At 39.5% G+C, this 17,915-nt stretch overlaps 1 long non-coding RNA gene across 3 annotated transcripts in view; it reads right to left on the bottom strand.

Annotated features, from left to right (window-relative positions):
• LOC112583852 overlaps nt 1-5,650 on the bottom strand; it is a 32,418-nt gene extending 26,768 nt beyond the window's left edge. For all 3 annotated transcript variants that reach the window (XR_006549785.2, XR_006549783.2, XR_006549784.2), the window contains exons 1-2: nt 3,253-5,650; nt 2,825-3,001 (exon numbers count right to left, since the gene is read on the bottom strand). This is a non-coding gene — a long non-coding RNA (uncharacterized LOC112583852). The remainder of the gene's footprint in view (nt 1-2,824; nt 3,002-3,252) is intronic.
• Nucleotides 5,651-17,915: the final 12,265 nt, after the last annotated feature.

Genomic DNA, 17,915 nt, shown 5'->3' with positions numbered 1-17,915 from the left:
TCACACCATACTTCAGACAGCTATGTTACTTACTGCAGTAACCTGGCTCTCCAGGACCATGGCTCTGATGAAAGGGTGAGGAGCACAGGTGGAACCAGAGAAGAATTTGCCTGGTTGCAATATCACCATCACTATTTACAAAATACCCCTTAATGTGGCTTCAAGCAGAAATAGAAAGGTTTTCAATTCAGAGGATGAAATAGCCTCAGTTGGGCTTTGTCTAAGGTTGTCTCTATCACACATCAGGTAGTGATATGTCTCTTTTTTGACATGGCCAAACTTATTAAATGACAAGTTAAAAGAACAACAGAACGCTTTGCTTGTCTGCTTAAATGCAAAACAAACAACAAACTGTGGAGGGAGGTGTTTTCCATCTTCAGTACTGTACAGTTCATGTTTAAACTGACAACCCAGGTCTCTTCTCATGACCCTGAAGAAGCTCACAGTTTTTCAATCGTAAAATGTAAATTTCAGCCCACCTCCCCAAAGCACTGAATAATGAATTATGAGAAAGAAAACATTATATAGACTGGGATGTTCTGAAAATAGGGTGTTAAAATCAACCCATGATTCTCCACAAACTCCTTTTTACTTTCTACTCCTGTCATTAGACATCTGAAAAATTAATTCTCGCTCCATCCTCCACATGCAGAATATAACTGAAAACTCTTGGGTGAGTGAGGCTCCGGAATGGGTTCATTTGTCATTCTGAAATCAGTGATCAGTCCATATTACTGCAAGGGTGGAAAGTGTGATGGACAAGGCAAGAGCATGTTGGCACCATAAATATCCTGAAGCTGTGGCTTTCCCATTTCATTCCTGACATGTGCACTTTCTCTTTCACCAGAGTCAAAAGTGGGTGTGGCAGGAGTGAGTGAGGGTGGGTACGGGTGTATGTGAAAGAAGGGATGAAGAATACTGTCATCAAGGGCCCCACTTCATTGACACTTGCTCCATCGAGGACTGAACTACTCACACCCTTCATGCCAGCCTTGTTGGCCACACAATGGCTGTGTTTGTCTCAGCCTTAGTGACTCTGCCTCAGTGATACAACTGGATGATGCTACGATCTGGGGTCCACCAGGTTCATGTGGGGATGCCCGAACCCCTAAAGTGCTGGTATTTGGAGATGGGGCCTTTGACAAGTAAACAGGTTTAGATGAAGTCATGAGGGTAGAGCCCTCAGGATGGGATTAGTGTCATTATAAAGAGAGACACTGGAGAGCCCACCCTTTCTCTCCATGTAGGTGTTTAGAGAAGAGGTCGAGTGAGCACATGTGAACATGGCCACGGTCTGCAAGCCAAGAAAGGAGACCTCACCAGAAGCCAACCATGCCAACACCCTTACCAGACTTACAGCCTCTGGAGTTGTAAAAGAATTCATTTCTGTGTCCATGTTATCACAGCCCAAGCTGACTAAACCAGGTGAAGAGACAGAGACATTTTGGAAAGAGTGATTTCCATAAAAAATGGTTGTTCTAAATGCAACAATGATTTCATCTCCTTTATACTCATATTTTATGAAATTTCATTGAAATAGACATCTCTTGGCCAGTGCCCAGGGCTCTCACCCTGAGAAAAACAATCAAAAGTATAAGAACTGAGGAACCAGAGGCTGAATCCAGCCCTTCTCAAATGATGGGGCAGTTGATGCCATTTCTTACATTCAATGTCTAGTCAAATTGCAGCAGGTATGACCAAATACAGGCTTCCTAGGTGGCGCTAGTGGTAAAGAACCCACCTACCAATGCAAGAGACCTAAGAGATAACGGGTTCAATTCATGGGGAAGATTCCCTGGAGGAAGGCATGTCAACCCACTTCAGTATATTAGCCTGGAGAATCCCTTGGACAGAGGAGCTTGGCAGTCTACAGTTCACGGGGTTGCAAACATTCAGACACTACTGAAGCGACTTAGCATGCATGCACACATGACCAAAGGCGCTTCCTGATCCTCCCACTAGAGAGCCACCCCTCAGGCTAACTGTAGGCTAAAGAGCCCTCTCTTTACAGCAGTAACTAACACACATTGCAAGTCAACTAAGCCGTGTCTGACTCTTTGCCACCCTATGAACTGTAGCGTTCCAGGCTCCCCTGTCCTTCACTATCTCCCTATACTTCGTTTTAAAAAAAAAAAAATTTTTTAAAGGAGAAGAAAACTGCTAAATTCTCCTATACCAACCAGGTTTGTTCAGTTTTCTGACTTCTACAAATCTAAAGCTTTCTATTTGACTCCTTATGGCTCTGTTACATTAAGACTCCTGCAAGGTCAAAAGAGACCTCGGTTCACCAGGTCTAGAGCTCGGTTTACTAGCTGCCAAGGATCAAAACTGCAGAAGTTCTCAGAGACAAGTAAGTTTCTAATAAACTTGGTTTTCACTTGCTTAAAAAAAACAAACAAACGAATAAAATGTCAACACCGTGCAGGCAAGTCCAGAGATGGAAATGAAAGCTCTGCCTATCACTGCAAGCTTTATTTTTTTTTAATAAAACTGATTTGGATCAATTTGAGATAACTGCTGAGAGATGCCAGGTTTTATTTTAGCTACATCATTTGTTTTTGTTTCTGATCTGGGCACTGAGAGGAATGCTGCCAGTGTTTTTCCAGTAGCACAATACAGTTCTAGAAGAGTTAAAATAAGAAACCCTACCTGCTTAATCTGCCAGAAAACACAGGAGAGGAGCAATCAGCCCTGGGAAGAGGTGCTCTGAATGAGGTATGCCTGGCTGCTTTAGGCCATGCTATCTGTCAGTCTTTCAAAATTCAAGTCATTACCAGATGCTGATCTACTATAATATTGTGATATTTTATCTGATTACACTTACCTGATTGTGCCTTATCTGCTATTTGCCTTCCCATTCTTCCATGTATATTAAATGCAGGTGCTTTTATTATTCTGAGAGCTAGAAAGTGTTGACTGCTCTGAATATAAATGGGGATATTATATCATTAACTTGCTCCAAAAGCAGGGCCATTCACTGTGTAAATCACACACAAGGCACCTAGTGGAGACACAATAAACCATAATATCTTGAGAAAGAAAGCAACGGAATGGATAAGGAGATAAAAATTTAAGGCATTGTTAAAGAAGGGTAATCTTCGAAATCCTATTTGATTCTTTCAAACTAGCATTTGTTGATAATACCACCTTTACATTAGAAACTTTTTTAACTTCATAAAAAAGCTTTGGGGGGAGGCAGCATCATATGGAATGCTGTCACTAATAGGATTGCATAGAAACACAATCACTAACCTTCTACGGCTCGTCTAGGTTAGAAGAGCGTTTCAGAAGGGCTAATCTTTCAGCGATGTCTACCCTGCTTTGGCAAATACAGTCTTACCCAACCGGGGTGTACAGCTTAAACAAGACGAACAAATGACCAAACGCGCTCAGCATTTCCAGATGTTGAAAGGTGAATAGTTTAGAATCTGGCTGCAAATTTCAAAGGAAGTAATCAGCAGCGAATTAAGGCAGAACTGTGACCACGTGTGGCTGCCCAACCATCTGGGGTTCCATGCTCTGCGTAGTTCCCACTAGGTTGGCCTCACTGAAAGTTAATGCACAGCTATTTAAGTGGAAAGTTTCAGGAAAATCTATTTTCAGAGCAAACGTTATGTGAGAGTTTCAGTGAGCCACTGCCCTCTGTTGGATGGAATATCCGATGGCCTGTTCATTTATCAGAGTGTCAGATGCCTCCACCGTGAAACAGCTGGGGGCCAGGCCGTGTAAAGGAACACGGGAGGCACAGTGCCCGAAGCAGGGTGGCCGGAGTCATCACCTGACTCTCAGGGCTGAATGTGTGAGACAGAAAAGAGCCTGTCGTGAGGCCAGCTGGGAACAGGAGGAAGTTCCTCTGCTGTGTCATCAAGGAGGATGTGCTTTCCTCCCAAATTCTGCGTGAGCCAACAAAGCCTAGAATGTGAGTGCTATTTCTGTCTCCGCCAACCCTCAACCTTCCCCCACACCTCCCCAGCTGTTACTTATAAACGCATGCCTGCATGCAGGCTAAGTCACCTGAGTCGTGTCCAACTCTTTGCGACCCTATGGATTGTAACCCACCAGGTTCCTCTTTCCATGGGATTTTCCAGGCAAGAGTACTGGAATGGGTTGTCATGCCCTCCTCCAGGGAATCTTCTCGACCCATGGATCAAATCCTGGATCTGGAGAATATCACTGAGTCTCCTGCAGCTCCTGTATTGTGGGCAAATTACTGCTGAACCACTGGGAAAACCCTTATAAATGCATAGAACAGTCTGTTTTCTCTTAACTGAACAATCATATGTTTAAAACACCTCTATTATTTTTTACTTTCATACCTGATTTCATTATTTAAAAAATGAGACAATAACCAAATCATTATAATAATCTTTATAAATAAACAAACTTTTTCAAGCCCCTCCCTAATGGACCACCTACTTCAGCCATCATTTTCTTATTATTATTTTTTATTGGAGTATAATTGCTTTAGAAACTAACATAACATTGTAAAATACCTCTTTAGGTCAAGGTTGCTCTTTAATTAGAGAATCCTCTATTCTTCTTAAATGATAATGCTTGAAAGCAAAGCACATATATGGAGGATAGTCTGATCTTTTCAATGATCCCATATTTACACATTTTTTTCTCTGGAAAGACATTGTAATAGGTTTCTTGTAACATGATGTTGGGGCTGAGGGTGGGCCACCCCAAAATATGCTACAATGGCATATTAATTATTTTGAATTGAAGCTGCTTGAGAAGTGGTGAACCCAAGAAGAAAATTCTGACCCTCTTCTATCTCCCTGAAAAGCAGGAAATAAATCTCTCATGTGACAAGTGTACTCCCAGGGACTTCCCTGGTGGCCTGGTGGTTAAGAATCCACCTTCTGATGCAGAGGACATGGGTTCAATCCCTGCTTGAGGAACTAAGATCCCATGTGCCACATGGCAACTAAGCCTACATGCTACAACTAGAGCGCTTGCATGCCGCAATGAAAATCCAGCACAGCCAAAAAAAAAAGTGCATTTCCTGCATCCGAAAGAAAGACAGCCTTACAGTGGAGACAGAGAATTACAGCCAGGAAGCCTCCTGTTACATTTTTTGTTTACTACCCCAAACCCAAACTCTGTTTAGATTCTTTGCAAATTACACATGCCAAATCTAAGTTTCTTTATCCTTTCAATTCCTCATTAATTGTTTCTTTGACAGCTCATACAACTCAATATCAAAAAACAAAAATCAAAAAATGGGCAGAAGAACTAAATAGACATTTCTACAAAGAAGACATACAGATGGCCAACAGGCATCTGCAAGGTGCTCTACATCAGGAATTAGTAGAGAAATGAGAATCAAAACCATAATGAAACATCACCTCACACAGGTCAGAATGGCCATCATCAAAAATCTACAAATACTAAATGCTAGAGATGGTGTGAAGAGAAGGGAACCCTCCTGTTCTGATGAAGGGAATGTAAATTGGAGCTGCCACTATGGAAAACAGTACAGAGGTTCCTTAAAAACTTGAAAATAGACTTGCCGTATGATCCAGTGATCCCACTCCTAGGCACTAATTCAAAAAGATGCATGCACGTCAATGCTCACAGCAGCACTACGTACAATAACCAAGACGTGGAAGCAACCTAAGTGTCCATCAATCAGTGAATGGGTAAAGAAGAGGTATATTTATAAAATGTAACATTATTCAGCCATGCAAAAGAATGAAATATTGTCACTGGCAGTAACATGGATGGACCTGGAGAATATCATACCAGGTGAAGTAAATCAGACAGAAAAAGACAAATATTATACAGCATCACTTATATATGGAATATAAAAAGATAATACAAATGAATTTATTTATAAAGCAGAATAGACTCACAGACATAGAAAATAAACTTAAAGTTACCAAAAGGGAAAGGGAGTGGGGAAGGATAAATGAGGAGTGTGGATTAAAAGATATACACTATTATACATAAAATAGATAAGCAACAAAGATTTACCATGTAGCACAGGGAAGTATATGCAATATCTTGTAATAACCTATGATATAAACTAATCTGACAAAATATATTTAACTGAATCACTTTGCTGTGTGCCTGAAAATAACACAACATTATAAACCAATTATATGTTAATTAAAAATATACATATATATGGTTTCTTTGTAGTCACTTCTTAGGTCTCATTTCTATAAGACCTCTGTGGGCATGAGTTAAAATTATCTCCTCCTACGAATCTGTCTTGTGTCAATTTTATTATTAGTCCAGCCAGAAGAACTCAAGGGGCAGAAGAGCAAATTCCCCTTTCCTTGACATTGAATAAATTTCATTTGTTTATATACAAAAGAAAGTTTAACTGGATATTATTTTAGACAGTTTAGGAGGTCCATTCTTAAAAATTGTGAAAATTGGTGAAAAGGTGAAATAAATATCCTGAACATAAGAGCTAAAATTACAAAGCTTTTACAAGAGCGTATTGGAGAATATGTTCATGACTCATGAGTCAAGATTTCTTAGTTCATACAAAGCAATAACCATAAAAGAAGACAAAAACAGACTTCATCAAAATTAAAAACTTTTGCTCATCAAAAGACACCATTAAGAAAAGGAACAGGCAATCCATAGACTTGGAGGAAACACTGGCAAAACGTATATTTGACAAAGGATTATTATCCAGGGTATACAAAGAACTGTAGCACTTCAATAGTAGAAGACGCCCAATTAAAAATGGGCAAAAGATTTGAAGGATCAAAAGTATATATGCCTGAATGGCCAATAAGCACATGAAAGAAATGCTCAGCATCGCTTGTTATCCAAAAATTAAAACCACGAGGAGACAAGACTACACACCCACCAGAGGGGCTATAGTCAAAGAAACGGACCCCAGCTGTCAGAGGAAGTGGGGATGGGGCACCTGAAGCAACGCTGTCCATGGAAGGGTCACTGACGCAACTGCATGGGAACCAGTCGGCCAGTTTCTTCTAAAACGAAGCGTACGTGCCCCCTGTGACCAGCACTTCCACTGAGGTATTTATCCAGTATAAATGAAAATATTGACACGTTCACAAAAAATACTCGTGAAGTTTACAGTGGCTTTACTCATATAGCCAACACCTGGAAAGGCTCACAGTGCCCATCAACAGAAAAACAGATGCTTACATGGTGGTAAGCAATGAAACTAGCAACACGAAAGAACAGATGACTGACACAGGAAAGAATGTGGATGACTCTCACGAATATTACACACAGTGAAAGAAGTCTTGCACACCAAAGCGTATACACCATATGATCTCATTGACATGATGCCATAATATACAAAGCTAATCTACAGTTGAAAAAACTCAGACCAGGGGTTACCACTGGGCCTTGGAGGAGAGATTTGCTAAGAATAGGAGTGAGAGAACTTTCTGTGTTCTGTGTCTTGATAGCTTATATGTGTAGTTTGTCAAAATGCAATGAACATACTCTTAAGATGGTGCATTTCATTGTAGATTTTAAATGCTAATATTAATAATATGCCTCTAAAGTATTTAGGGGAAGCATACTGATGTCTTTGATTTACTTTGAAGTAATCACAAATAATAAGATGTGTTAATGCATTGATAACTATGTAATAAAGCAAGACCAGTAATGCTAATAGTAGAATCTAGGAGCTGGGTATGTGGGTGTCCCACCACAAAATTCTTACAATGTTGCTACTTGCTTGAAAATTTTCACATCAAAATGCTAGAAAACATGAAAAAAATAAATATGAACTACAATACACACAACAGTAACTTATTTGGTCATTTATTATGTTTTAAATTATAATTATAGAACAAGGCTTATTTGTTCAGGTCTTAAGACACATGCTGGTCAAAGTAATGCTCAAAATTCTACCAGTCAGGCTTCTACAGTACGTGAACCATGAACTTCCAGATGTTCAAGCTGGATTTAGAAAAGGCAGAGGAACCAGAGATCAAATTACCAACCTCTGTTGGATCATTGAAAAAGCAAGAAAGTTTCAGAAAAAACATCTACTTCTATTTTGTTGACTACACCAAAGCTTTGACTGTGTGAATCACAACAAACTATGAAAAATTCTTCAAGAGATGGGAATACCAGACCACCCGACCTGCCTCCTGAGAACTCTTTATACAGGTCAAGAAGCAACAGTTAGAACTGGACATGGAACAACAGACTGGTTCCAAAGTGGGAAAGGAGTACATCAAAGCTGTATATTGTCACCCTGCTTATTTAACTTATATGTAGAGTACATCATGCGAAATGCCAGGCTGGATGAAACACAAGCGGGAATCAAGATTGCCGGGAGAAATATCAATAACCTCAGATATGCAGATGACACCACCCTTATGGTAGAAAGTGAGAACTAAAGAGTCTCTTGATGTAAGTGAAAGAGGAGAGTGAAAAAGTTGGCTTAAAACTCAACATTCAGAAAACTAAGATCATGGCATCTGGTCCAATCACTTCATGGCAAATTGATTGGGAACAATGGAAACTGTGAGAGATTTTATTTTCTTGGGCTCCAAAATCACTGCAGATGGTGACTGCAGCCATGAAATTGAAAGATGCTTGCTCCTTGGAAGAAAAGCTATGACCAACCTAGACAGCATATGAAGAAGCAGAGACATTACTTTGCCTACAAGTTTCGTCTAGTAGAAGCTATGATTTTTCCAGTAGCCATGGATGGATGTGAGAGTTGGACCATAAAGAAAGCTTAGCACCAAAGAATTGATGCCTTTGAACTGTGTGTGGTGTTGGAGAAGACTCTTGAGAGTCCCCTGAAGTGCATGGAGATCCAGTCAGTCAATCTGAAAGGAAATCAGTCCTGAATATTCACTGGAAGGACTAATGCTGAAGCTGAAACTTCAATACTTTGGCAACCTGATGCAAATAACTGACTCCTTGGAAAAGACCCTGACGCTGGGAAAGATTGAAGGCGGGAGGAGAAGGGGACGACAGAAGATGAGATGGTTAGATGGCATTACTGACTCAATGGACACGAGTCTGAGCAAACTCTGGGAGTTGGTGATGGACAGGGAAGCCTGGCTTGCTACAGTCCATGGGTTGCAAAAAGTAGGACATGACTGAGCAACTGAACTGAACTAAAGACACACACAAACAAGCTTAACTTTATTAAGCTCCATAAAGCAGGGGACTTTGCCTGTTTAACTGATTAGAATTACCTAGTCTGGCTGGCATATGAAAGAAAGAAAGTGAAAGTGTTAGTGGCTTAGTTGTGTCCAACTCTTTGCAGTCCCATGGACGGGAGCCCACCAGGCTCCTCTGTCCATCAGCTTCTCCAGGCAAGAATACTGGAGTGGGGATCCATTTCCTCTCCAGGTGATCTTCCCAACCCAGGGATCAAACCCTGGTCTCCTACATTGCAGGCGGATTCTTTACCATCAGAGCCACCAGGGAAATCATCAGTCTAACATATTGTGGTGCTAAATAAATATTTGTGAATGGACATTTTCACATATAATTCTTTTTTAAAAAAATTACTTATTTGGCTGAACTGGTTCTTAGTTATGGCGCATGATTCTTCGATCTTGGCTGCAGCATGTGGGATCTAGTTCCCTGACTAGGGATCAAACCTGGGCCCCCACGCATTGGGAACATGGAGTCTTAGCTACTGGACCACCAGGGTCTCTTACATATAATTCTTAATCAGACTATTTCACTTTTAGAAAGTGACATGTGATCAAAGCAATTCAAGTGTCTTCTAAAACCCAGCCCATGTTCAGATGTATTCCTAAACTCAGTTTAGAGGGTTCTAACACTGGTTAATATTAGTTGCCTAACTAAATTGATTTTTAAATGATGATGGGAGAGAATAAAATACAAAGAATTTCAAGAGTTCATGTAGTTCACCGATCTAAAACTGAATTTGGCATCAGAATTATCTGAGAGTTTTATAAAAATTATAGTTTTCAAAGCTACAATTTGGAGATTCAGATTCAATAGTTAAGTAGTTTTTTAAGTCCTCATGTTATTTTAAAGCATATGTAGGCTTGCCAATCAATTATCTTGTTCATTTCAACTACTTCAAATATATCTTCCAAAATGATGGCAATAGAAGTAACTTTTATTTGGCTGCTTCCACATCAGCTAGTAAAGAATCCGCTTGCAATGCAGGAGACCCTGGTTTGATTCCTGGGTTGGGAAGATCCCCTAGAGAAGGGAACGGCTACCCACTGCAGTATTCTGGCCTGGAGAATTCCATGGACTGCATAGTCCATGGGAGTGCAAAGAGTTGGACACGACTGAATGATTTTCACTTTCATTTTCTTACATACTAGTCACTGTTTTCTGTTATCTCATTTTGATCACATAGCGACCCCTCCAGGTGAGTATTATTAACTCCACTTTACAGTTTGGAAAATTGAGCCTAGGTGAAGATCCATCTCAGGGTCATTGGAAAAGACGCTGATGCTGGGAAATATTGATGGCAAAAGGAGAAAAGGGTGGCAGAGGATGAGATGGTTGGGTGGTATCACCAACTTAACAGACATGAATCTGAGCAAACTCCAGGAGATTGTAAAGGACAGGGAAGCCTGGCATGCTGAACCCCTTGGGGTTGCAAAGAGTCAGACATGACTTAGCGACTGAACAATAATGACAATGTTAAGTAACTTTGTCTTAGTTCATTAAAGCTAACCATAGAGGGGACTTCCCTGGTGGCTCAGCAGTAAACAATCTCCCACCAATGCAGGAAACAGCATTTGATCCCTGGGTCAGGAAGATCTCCTGGAGAAGGAAATGACAACCCACTCCTGGAAAATCCCATGGACAGAGGAGCCTGGCAGGCTAGAGTCCGTGGGGTTGTAAAAGAGTCAGACACAACTTAGTGACTAAACAACAACCAACTATAGGGGACACAGGATTTGAAGCCAGATGTGTCTACAAAGCTGTCACACCAGAGCACATTTTTCATAAAAGATAAGGGTAAAAAATTTCTCATCTGGCTTTAGTAACTGTGATGCTATGCAGCAAGTTCTTAATTTATTACTTAAATGCCCATTGGTATAATCTTGGCCTCTGTCTCGTTTCAGTATCAATGGAAAAGAGCAGCCGATGTGATCCTTTACATATAGCTTCCAGAAGATCTTTGGAGGGAGTGAGGGAGGGAGGGAGAGCTCTAGATTTGTATTATTCACTTCTTTCTAAACCTAGATTGCTCCACTTCAGATCCTCAGAGTTCTCCAAGTAATGTCGCAAATTAAATCTTGCTTTTTCCTCTGTCTCATGCACAAAAACAATAGTCTTTAGCTCTTCACCATTTGAATATATCTTAGGCAAACTCTCATCTGCCTTACTGCTAGAATAAGAAATTCTTGGCCAAGGTCTAAAGTAAATTGCTATTAATACCTCCTTCCTGGGTTGTTGAAGTGATTGTTTGGGCTTTAGTTCTCTCCCTCTGATGCTGTTTCTAGGTTATAAAAAAAATTTACATATATTAACTAATTTAAACTAACAATTCTTTGAGGTTAATACTATTATTATGCCTCCATCTTATAGATGAGGACAACTGAAGCCCAGAGAAATTTGAGGCCAGACGTGCTACAGCCAGGATTAGAACCAAGAAGGCTGACACCAGAGAAGAATTAATGTTTAATTTTATTGAGAAAACTACCCAGTACTTGAGGGTCTTTTTTGGAATATATTTTACTGCTCTAAGAAGAGGTGGTAAACTCATGACTCACTACCCATTCCTGAGTCTTTGACAGACTTCATTAGTAGATGGTGGCCTCCAGGCGGGTTCTCAGAATCCTTTGTACAGAGCTCAGAGCAGGTCTTACCATCATTTGGAGTTGATATGTGAGAAACATACTACCCCTCAAACATAAAATAGTGTGTGCGTGGGTGTTCAGTTGCTCGGTCATATCTGACACTTTGCGACACCACGGACTGCAGCTCATCAGGCCCCTCTGTCCATGGGATTTCCCAGAGAAGAATACTGGAGTGGGTTGCCATTTTCTCCTCCAGAGGATCTTCCTGACCCAGGGATCGAGCCTACATCTCCTGCATTGACAGGCGGATCTTAACCCCTAAGCCACCTGGGAAGTCCCACATAAAATAGACCACTGACTAAAAATAGAGATGTATCTACAGCTACCAATTTTCTGCCCTTACTTTTCCCATTAAATGAAAATGCCCATTTGGCACTCTCTTCATGCACCATCTATGATCAGTCACTTCTATGCTGTTGGAACATAGCTTGAAAATGTAAAATGCCTCTATCAATGATTAATGATGCTCTTACCCATTGCGTGCAGCTACTCAAGTGAGGAGATGCTGCTTCGCCTGACATTCACAGAAGGGCACCAACGGCATTTAGGAACAAACAGGGGCAAAGTAGTTGATGGTTCGTGGGTGCCGCCATTTCCCGGGATGGTATCCGATAATCAGACAAAACCTCCTGTCAAGGCACTTTGTTTATTTTCTTGGCTTCTAGCTCCCTCATACGTTTTAATCTATTCAGATCCTTGGAGCCACAAAAACACTTGTATGGTGTGTGAAAGAGTCTCTGGTTCCGGAATTAACTTTGTCTCTCCACAACTGGAGGTAGTCAAGATCCCTATCCTAAAATGATGTTCCATTGGGATGTGCAAAAGTCCAGTTATCAGCCATTCATAGTGGAAAACCATAGGACAAAGAAAAGAGTCTGGCTTTTGCATCAGAAAAACGAAACCTGGCTCTATTTTCCTGGGTTGTTGTGGGCATGGCATCTAAGAAGTGGGGAGAACTATCACTCCCCACTGTTTTCATGATGGAAGACAATGTATATAAAGTACTTTGCACAGTGCCTGACACACAGGTAACTCATCAACATTATTATTATTATCACCATTACGTTTATTGCTAGAATTGCCATTTCCCTGGGTTCTCTCTTCATATATTACCCACACTCAGAGCAGTGACATTTGAAGTCCACACTGTCTTTGTTTGATGGGGTTTCTTTCCTCTTTGGGGTCCAGACAGCAATGATGGCATGAATCCCTTCAGCAGGAAGGACACTTCAAAAGAGGGAGTGGGCTGGCAGGAAGGCAGCAGGCCTGTTTCACAGCTGCGTCTAAGGCCATCCTTCCTAAAGGGTTAACATTCCCCATACAGCAATTTTGTCCTTGCCAAGTGCTATATTGAAACAAAAATCTTAAAAAAAAAAAAAAAGTCTGCCCAAAAGTAAAAAGGCAGTAAGAATCAATGCAATGAGGCAAACACTGTATATGAAGGTTACTTAAAATGTGACATAATTTTTTACACTCTGTTTCAAACTTCTAACCACCCTGCCTGCTTATACCTGCCAAAAGCCTGAGATAATAGCAGATGGCACCTTAGGGACCACTTCCAGGCCTCTCCTGCCTTCTCGTTCCTCATTTGCAGAGATATATAAAGGATTACATGGGTCCACATCTCACTTGAAAGTTCAAATCATATTCACTTGCTTTTAGATCATCCCTTTGTTCATTTATAGAGCCAGGGAATGTTTCCAGGTTCCAAACAGGGAAACAGGGGCTATTAGGCAACATACCTATCAAACAACTACAACTTTATAGTCCCTGTAGCATAGTTACTAGAGAAGCACAGCAAGGGCAGGAAATGTCTTTAGCTATCAAGGTTATACTTTTATACAAGGTAATTGACATATAGATAAATAGATAGATAATCTCAAAGAGCCTGCATAACCCAGCCTCATAAAATACACCAAAAATAAAACCACTAGGCCACACAAATATTTTATTAGCAAGTTTTCACAGCTCTGATGAGGTTTTCACTGATGACATCTATACTTTCTCAGCTCAAGACACCAGAGACAAATTCAACAGTCATGGCAAATTTCCATGATAGCAAGTTAAAGAGTAGAGTTTCTAGAAGCAGCACAGGGTGTCTCCTACGGAAATTACAAAATACCTCCACACACCAATGCTCAATTGCCGACCTGTTAGTCTTTGTTAGTCTGTAAAAATCTCTGGGACTCACTGAAATCCAAGGGTCTGAATTAGAAAACCCATAGAGCATTCTTAAAAGTCAAGAGACGTTGAGTGGCTATTTGCTTACAGCCTGACTCATCCATCTAGAGATTGATCTCTGCCAAATTCTCCTTGATTCTGTTACTCTGTTATTTACGAGGACTGTGGCATCATGTTTCAGGAACCAACCAGTCAGCACTGATGGGTATGTATTTTTCTTGCTCACTCAGTGGCAAAACACATATATAATGAATTCTTGGGAACTTTATCTCTTTCAGGGAAAGTCAGAATAACTGCTGACTCAATGATCTGCCACACAACATATTCCTGGATAAAAGGGAGGTTCCCCCCCCTCCATTTTTTGCTGAAGTATTTCAAAACTTCAGCATTTCCAACAAGAACAGAGAAGTACCAAAGACTAGTAAAACAAAGTATGTTCCATGACTGAGAAATTGTTTATGAATATTTTTATACCATTTTAAATTTGTTCTCAATGGAAAGATAGCAACAGATTAATTGCCCACATGTCCATTTGATAAAAAAAATTTTTTTTAAACAAACTTATTTTACTTTTATGGCTGCAGATAGGAGTTATTAACCATCTGCCTTTGCATTATTTAAACATTATACAAGTAAACCTTTTTTACAACCAGAAAACAGTTGTTCATAGAACTGTACATTTATTCCCCAATAATTCTTCTTTGCCACTTTAATAAGGGCTTAAAGTTACCATTATGTCGACTCTTTTTAAAATTCATTACCCATAATACTAAGAAAAACAGATGACAATACAATTATTTCATTGCAAATAAAGAAGGCTTAAAAGAGATTGTCTTAAAAAAATTTATTAGCACTACAGGGAATTCCCTGGCAGTCCAGTGATAGGACTCTGTGCTTTTACTACCAAGGTCCTGGGTTCAATCCCTGGTCGAGGAACTAAGACCCCATAAGTTGTGCAGCACACGCACAAACACTAGCAGTATCAATTATCTCCTCTTGAGAAAACAGTTAAGAGGGGGAAATGACTATCTAAATTATAATTCTCACTGTGAAAGGAAACGAGGGTGGCCAGATGACAGGTGCACTGAGAGTCTTGGACAGGCAAGTATCTACTGCACACTGACAAGATAGGGCTGAACAAACTCACATTCTACTTCTCTGCTTTTACGAAACACAGAAATGAGTGCGCCTGCAGAATCCGACAATATGTCATATGGAAAGACAATTCTTTGATCTCAGACTTCTAGTTTCAGAATTCTGAGAAAATACATTTCTGTTGTTTAAGCTACCCAGTCTGTGGTATTTGTTATGGCTGCCGTATAGCAAACTATTACAGAGAAGCTATTAATATCTTTGTGATCCATGTGGCGTGTACTGAAATAGCATTAATAATCATTTTAATAGTTTTATTAAAAGTTATTCCGAATGTTAAAAAAAAAAACCAGTTCTTTGCTATATAAGGCAAAGGAAATAGAGGAAAATAGGGGTAAAGAGAGGTCGAGAGATAAGGCTTAAGATCTCCTGAAGGTAATAAGATAAATCCAGATTTATTAAGATTACAGAAACACTCTGCAACTTCCCTGGTGGTCCAGTGGCTAAGACTACATGCTGTCGAAACCTGGCTAGGGAACTATATCCACCTGCCACAACTAAAAGATACCACATGCTGCAACTTTAAAATAAAAAAAATAATCCATGAGCTTCAGCTAAGACCTAGAACATCCAAAAAAAAAAAGTATTTACATATATATGTATATATGTATGTATATTTATTTAAATATCACTTTTTTAATAAAAATAGGAAACACCCTAAGGAACAGAAGTCAGAATAAACTAGCCAAAGACAAATCTACACTGAAGACAAACTCTGAACGAGAGACAAGAAAGCGACAGCGAAGCTCTGTAGAAGCGCAAGGCCTCCCCAGTCACTCCGCTGAGACTGAACAGGCAGTGCAGGTGAGGAAATTGACCAGGCCGAGAGCAAAACCAGCATCAGCGCGCGAGGTAACGGTGCTCAGTGCTGACATGGAGCTGAGAGCAGCGCTTGTGCACAAAAGCCAGACTGGAAACCTCCTGACTACAGGGTGCCGGACTAAGTGCACAGAGAGGGCTTTTCTTCAGCAAGGGGGACTAGTTACCCCTACAGTAAGCATGTTCCACTTGGGCTTAACAAATCGGAAAAGCAAGAATGGAAAGGATCAAAATGTTTACAATAACTTAACTATGTCCCAGGAAAAAGGCTCAAGACCATTTTACATGAATGAAAATATCCAGCACCCAACAAAGTAAAAGTCATATTGTCTGGCATTCAATTAAAAAATTGCCAAGCCTGTACAGAAACTAGAAAATGTGACCTATCATTAGGAGAAAATTGTATCAATTGAAACTAACCAAGAACTGACATAGAAAAAGGAGACAAGTGCTTTTAAAAAGTCATTGTGACTATTTTCTGTATGTTCAAAATAATAAGCAAAGATATGAAAAATATTTAAAAGATGAAAATTAAAATTAAATTTAAAATTATAATGTATAATATGATAAACATATTAGATGGGATTAACAGCAGGTTAGAAACTACAGAAAAAAGATTGGTGAATTTGAAAGACAGAAAAGAGAATTTTAAAAACTGAATGGAGCAGCAGTGAGCTATGATAAAAAATTTAAAGTATACCACATATGTGTAAGGAAGTCCCCAAAAGAAAAAAAGGGAAATAAAAACATTATTTGAAGTAATAATGGTAATAATAAATAATTATTTTGAAAAATAAATATTAATTGTTTGAAGTAATAATGGTTGAAAATTTTCCCGACGTGATGAAAATAATAAACTCACAAATCCAAGAACAATAATGACTCTAAGCACAAGAAACATGAAGAAAACTACACAAAACCACATTGTAATCAAATTGCTCAAAATTAGTAATAAAGAAAACAGTAAAAAGCACTCAGAAAAAGACATGTTATACAGAGGGATAATAAGGACAAGAGATATCTCACTGGAAACAAGCAAATGAGACCACAATGAAGCAACATCTTTCAAATACTAAAAAAGACAGACAATAACAGGTATTGAAGGAAACTGGAACCCTGAAATATTGCCGGTAGTAAAGTCAAATGGTCTAGCCATTTGGAAAAAAGTTTGTGAATTCCTTGAAAAGTTAAACATAGAGTTACTATATGATATAGTAATTCTACTTTTAGGTATATAGCCAAGAAAAATGAAATGAAAACATTTGTCTACACAAAAACGTGTACATGAATATTCATAGAAGCATTATTCACAATAGCTAAAAAAATTGGAAATAACCCAATAATGAACCAACCAATGAATGAATAGACAAAATGTGATATGCTAACACAATGGGAAACGATTTAGCCATCAAAACCAAACAAGTATGGCATCTGCTACAATATGATGGATCTTGAAAACAAGCCAGGTACAAAAAGTCACCTGTTGTCAGATTCTATCGAGAGGAAATGTCCAGAATAGGCAAATTCTACACAGAAGAGTTTATTAGTGTTTGCCAGGGGTTTGGAGAAGCTGGGCATGGAGAGACTGCTAATAGGTAAAAAGTTTCTTCGGAAGAGGTGATGAAAATATTCTAGAATTACATGGTGTTGGTACATGGGCTTCCCTGGGGGCTCAACAGTAAAGAATCCACCTGCCAATACAAGAGACACGGGTTCAGTCCCTGGGTTGGGAGGATCCCCTGGAGAAGGAAATGACAACCCACTCCAATATTCTTGCCTGGGAAATATCATGGACAGAGGAGCCTTGTGGGCTACAGTCCATGGGGTCATAAAAGATTTGAACACAACTAAATTAAAACAACAACATGAATGCATAGGTCTGTAAAAACCTCTAAACTGTACATTTTAAAACAGTAAACTTTATAGTATGTGAATTATATATCAACAAAACTGTCAAAATAAAGAAATGATAGAAATATATTATCAGATCAG

The sequence above is a fragment of the Bubalus bubalis genome, chromosome 3 (genome assembly GCF_019923935.1).
Source record: "Bubalus bubalis isolate 160015118507 breed Murrah chromosome 3, NDDB_SH_1, whole genome shotgun sequence".
Lineage (NCBI taxonomy): Eukaryota > Metazoa > Chordata > Mammalia > Artiodactyla > Bovidae > Bubalus > Bubalus bubalis.
The sequence above is the reverse complement of the archived record's forward strand: the minus strand, read 5'-3'. Positions and strand labels throughout refer to the sequence as shown.